The sequence below is a fragment of the Metopolophium dirhodum genome, chromosome 8 (assembly GCF_019925205.1).
Source record: "Metopolophium dirhodum isolate CAU chromosome 8, ASM1992520v1, whole genome shotgun sequence".
NCBI classification, from domain to species: Eukaryota; Metazoa; Arthropoda; class Insecta; order Hemiptera; family Aphididae; genus Metopolophium; species Metopolophium dirhodum.
In genome coordinates this window covers 25,285,248-25,291,275 of record NC_083567.1, presented here as the reverse complement: position 1 = coordinate 25,291,275, position 6,028 = coordinate 25,285,248, and positions in this window count along the sequence as shown.

Sequence of the window (6,028 nt, the reverse complement as noted above, 5' to 3'; positions counted from 1 at the left end):
TGATTGACAAAATTGACAAAACATGAATAATAAAAAGTTGGGCAAGTGTGTACTGCCCAGCTGTACATTAGGTGTCATTTTGTTCACCTTTATTGAAGCAATGGCCAGTGGCATATTTAGGGGGATTAAGGGGTTTTAGCCCCCCCTCCCCCTGTAAATTATTAAATAATAATAACAATTGCTAAATATTCAAATACTAAATAATTATGTACAATTAATAAACCACAATAATTTAAATAAAATTACAAATAGTAACTGAACTAATGTGACTGTCTGTATTTTCAGATAAAAACGGATCATCGTAATTCGCAATTGGTTTAGATTAAATGTAATGACGACCAACAGTCACTACTCATCACTAGTCATTACACGTCAAAAATATCTTTTAGTTTCCTTGAACTTGAAAAATATTTAGATATCGTATATCTACGACTGACAGCGCCGTCGCAAACCCACATTCCATGATAGATGATACAAATGATATAATAATAACACCGATATCTTATAATTTCAAGTATCTACGATTATTCGTTTTTGAATTACAACAGAATAAGAAAATCGTTAATTTACGAGTGAATATAAAATTGAGTAAAAATTTAAAATTCAAACTTACAATAAGCTAAAGAAATGTAATTTTCCACAAATTCACATCCTTACTTTTCAACAACCAACAGAGATGATCTTAGTTATTACAATAGATTTTTAACAGTATAATTTTCCTGGCCTGCTTGTGTCAATTTAATAAGGGGCAATATATAGGCAATATACCATTTCATTACAGTTACGCGTAGCTGTTTTGGCATTTTCCTTCAATAAAGAATATTAAGAATAAAAATAATGTTTATATTTAACACAAATATAATAGTAAATTAGTTAAGACAAACAAATGTTTAAAAAAAAAATGTACCTATGAATATTTTATATATTATTATTATCTTTGGGGGTAGCTCTTAAAATTAGTAAATATTCAGTAATGACTTTTTGTCGTATTAATGTTGTAATCAAGCATACTTACTCCGTAAACAATTCCCGCTTGATAACTTGTAATAATTATGTTAAGGATTTAGGATTTACTCTTACACAGAACCTGTGCCCTAATATGCACATTCAGATAATCTGTTGTAAGGCTCTTAAACTGCTAGATTTCATAAACCGTGTCTCTACTGACTTTCGCTTTCTCACACCACTAAAAACTCTTTTCTGTTCCTTGGTCCGTCCCATCCTTAAGTGTGGAACCATCCTCTGGGACCAGTCCACCGCTTCTGCAAGTAGCATGATAGAAAAGGTTTAAAGAAAATTCCTCCGTCACGCTGCTTATAAACTAAACATATCCCGTCCAACTCACGATTACACGCCAATCCAACGCCTATTTTCCTTAGAAAGCCTCTCTGATCGTCGTCATTCAGCTAACTATTATCATTTCTATCTAATCTTCTTTCCTCTAAAATTGACAGTCCAAAACCACTATCCCGACATCCCGTGTCTCATTCAATGTCCCTCCCGCCGTACACGATCGTCTATTCCATTCCATATGCGTTTCTCTTCCTCAAACTACTATCTTAACTCACCGATCATCCGTTTTATGCGCATTGCCAACACTGACCCTGCATTCTCACTGTAAAATTGAGCCTAGTTTCCATAAAGCAAATTATTACTATTATATTCATGTATTAAAAGGTTCGTACCGTATTGTAAAATAAAAATAAAATAAAATAAAATATACAAGTATACAACAACAACAATCTTTATAGTAACAAAATTAGCTTTAATATTTATACTAATATATAATATAATGTATTTGTATATAGGTAGTAGGAAAATAGGTACTAGTGGGGTACTGGGTTACTATACATATTGTAAAACTTTTCGAGCCTTCACTTGACCAAAAGTGACCCATATTGTTACAGATTGTAATTATTATTTATTATTTCCCATATTGTTACAGCACAACGTACATTTCACCAGCCCCCCCAAATATAATTTTTGACATTTTTTTTTTGCGAAACATTAGTGTGCCATTAGTGTGAATTTGTGTGACTATTTTCAGAATTTGTGCGATACTGGTTTAACCGTAAATTCAAAAATATATATGGGGGGCTGTAGAAATGTTCCCCAGCCCCCCCTCATGGAAAAAATTACAATTTTCAAAATTTTCTTTTGCCAAACATTAGTGCGTCATTAGTGTGAATTTGTGCGACAACAACCAGAATTCGTGCGACACCCGTTATACTCGGAAAAATCGTTTTTCCATTTTGAGCATTTCCCCAGCCCCCCCTCATAGAAAAAATTACAATTTTCAAAATTTTCTTTTGCCAAACATTAGTGCGTCATTAGTGTGAATTTGTGCGACAACAACCAGAATTCGTGCGACACCCGTTATACTCGGAAAAATCGTTTTTCCATTTTGAGCATTTCCCCAGCCCCCCCTCATGGAAAAAATTACAATTTTCAAAATTTTCTTTTGCCAAACATTAGTGCGTCATTAGTGTGAATTTGTGCGACAACAACCAGAATTCGTGCGACACCCGTTATACTCGGAAAAATCGTTTTTCCATTTTGAGCATTTCCCCAGCCCCCCCTCATGGAAAAAATTACAATTTTCAAAATTTTCTTTTGCCAAACATTAGTGCGTCATTAGTGTGAATTTGTGCGACAACAACCAGAATAGTATAAGTATAGTACTTGTGTACATTTTAATTGAATGACAAAACAGTTTTTCCATTTTTCAAATCAATTACCTGTATTTTCCTTTATTTCCTATGCCCATACTATTATGTACTATACTTGTGTATATTTTAATTGAATGATGATACAAATATAAAATACATAAAACGTAGGAAGTATACTATTTTATTCCTCTTTTACGTAATACTTAATATACCTTCCATTCTAATTTATTATTTATACACATTTTATCATACCTTTTTTTATCCAATAGATAATGATAAATACTTAATATACTTGCTTACAGTCTCTTCCGTGTTTGAAATTATGTCATTGATATTTGATATTAAACCATTTAATTTATTGACGTGAATGATGTGATTATATTTTTAATACCAAAAGTCCGAAATGTAAATTTATCATTTTCTTTATAAATCTATATCAAATATTTTGGTAAGAATAAAAGTATGTTTATAATATTTATATATTTTTGTATACAGTATTATACGCCACGGTTTTTTGGTATTTTACCAAGTAAATTTACCGGTAAATTTACCAAATTTACAGTAAAATTGGCAAGTTTTTATCAAAATTCAATTTATAGTGTACCTGTTGAATTTTTTCACAATTGTATGTAAAGAAGGCAAAATAAATATAAAATAAAGTATTAGTATTTAATTTCTTTATTAAAAATAATAATTAATAATTATTAATTATAGTAAAATACTAAAATATAAAATAAAAATAATTTTGATCTGTTTCAATTAATTCGTGGTATAACAACTGTCATTACTCATCATCATTTAAAAACAATCCTAATTTGTAAGAGTACTGATAGATAATAATATTATGCGAGTCCTCACTCACTTCTAGTTTTAGCTACGAGTTAAAACTAAAATAGCCAGTTAAGACGTAAAAAATCTATAGGTATTTGATGTCACGATCAAAACAATACTACACACGTTTACTGCAGTGAATACATGGTAAATTCGTAATATAATTTATTTGAGTGTTATTTTTTTTCTAAAAGATTAAGCCAAAATGTGATATAATTATACGAATGAAAAGATTATGAGGTACTCTTAAATATATTTGATTAGTTCAGTCGAAAGAAAATAAGTTCATTAATAGTTATTTAATTATTTTAAGTTAAACCAAAAATTAATAAATATTGCCGTGTATTATAATATTATATGGCCGCCGCCGCGATGAACGAATCCGTAACGTCACCCGCAATGTCAAAATTTAACGTAACTAGCGAACGAATAATCATAAACAAATTTTAGTTGTATCATTACCTTAGTTAGATTATATTCTAGGTATTTGTTATGGTAATAAAATAATTATCGATTTTAATTATATTTTATAAAAATATATAAAAAAAAATTATTATCAGTTGTATTGTCCTTTAAACAATCTTAAAATATGTAATACTTACTGTTTTTGTCCTGTATTATTTCATTTTTAAATTTGATTATTTAATAATTAAAAATATTAATATTATAAACATACTTTTATTCTTACCAAAATATTTGATATAGATTTATAAAGAAAATGATAAATTTACATTTCGGACTTTTGGTATTAAAAATATAATCACATCATTCACGTCAATAAATTAAATGGTTTAATATCAAATATCAATGACATAATTTCAAACACGGAAGAGACTGTAAGCAAGTATATTAAGTATTTATCATTATCTATTGGATAAAAAAAGGTATGATAAAATGTGTATAAATAATAAATTAGAATGGAAGGTATATTAAGTATTACGTAAAAGAGGAATAAAATAGTATACTTCCTACGTTTTATGTATTTTATATTTGTATCATCATTCAATTAAAATATACACAAGTATAGTACATAATAGTATGGGCATAGGAAATAAAGGAAAATACAGGTAATTGATTTGAAAAATGGAAAAACTGTTGTGTCATTCAATTAAAATGTACACAAGTACTATACTTATACTATTCTGGTTGTTGTCGCACAAATTCACACTAATGACGCACTAATGTTTGGCAAAAGAAAATTTTGAAAATTGTAATTTTTTCTATGAGGGGGGCTGGGGAAATGCTCAAAATGGAAAAACGATTTTTCCGAGTATAACGGGTGTCGCACGAATTCTGGTTGTTGTCGCACAAATTCACACTAATGACGCACTAATGTTTGGCAAAAGAAAATTTTGAAAATTGTAATTTTTTCCATGAGGGGGGGCTGGGGAAATGCTCAAAATGGAAAAACGATTTTTCCGAGTATAACGGGTGTCACACGAATTCTGGTTGTTGTCGCACAAATTCACACTAATGACGCACTAATGTTTGGCAAAAGAAAATTTTGAAAATTGTAATTTTTTCTATGAGGGGGGGCTGGGGAAATGCTCAAAATGAAAAAACGATTTTTCCGAGTATAACGGGTGTCGCACGAATGCTGGTTGTTGTCGCACAAATTCACACTAATGACGCACTAATGTTTGGCAAAAGAAAATTTTGAAAATTGTAATTTTTTCTATGAGGGGGGGCTGGGGAACATTTCTACAGCCCCCATATATATTTTTGAATTTACGGTTAAACCAGTATCGCACAAATTCTGAAAATAGTCACACAAATTCACACTAATGGCACACTAATGTTTCGCAAATAAAAAATGTCAAAAATTATATTTGGGGGGGCTGGTGAAATGTACGTTACAGCACAAGCTTTCCAGCTGTCAAGAAAAAATTGTATGGAACCTGATCTAAAACAAACACGTTTGTTTGTTTGTTGTATCGTTTTAATTATTTTAACAACCCACGCCTTATAATATGTGATAAATATAGGACTAGGATTTAAATTGTAAATGCCTTTTTAAAAAATGTATTTATATGACCCAAAAACTCTAAAAAATGCCTACTAAAAAAATCCTCGGAATTTACCACGGATATCTTATCACATTGCCCCCACACACCCCTAATACCCTTTTTAAATCATATGAAAAATATTTATAAATTATCATTTAAAAAAATATATATATAAGTTAATATAAGACATAGTTAATATATATCATACTATATTATAGTATAAATAATAAAAAACTCAAAAGGATAATAAAAGTAAATTAATTAATAGTTAATAGCTTACTAATAATTAGTTAATATTAACTAATTTATAGATCCGTATTCCGTAGTCATGAAATAATTCATATTCGATATTCCATAAGACAAATTCTGATTGTATCTTGCGCATTTTGATAAAAATGCAGAATAATGAAGTGTCCTGAAATCCCCTACGTTCCCCTTAAAAATAATAGTAGGAGTAAGCTAACATTTCTGAAAAACTAGTTGGGATACTCCATCCCCCTACGTACCCCGCGACCCTACCAA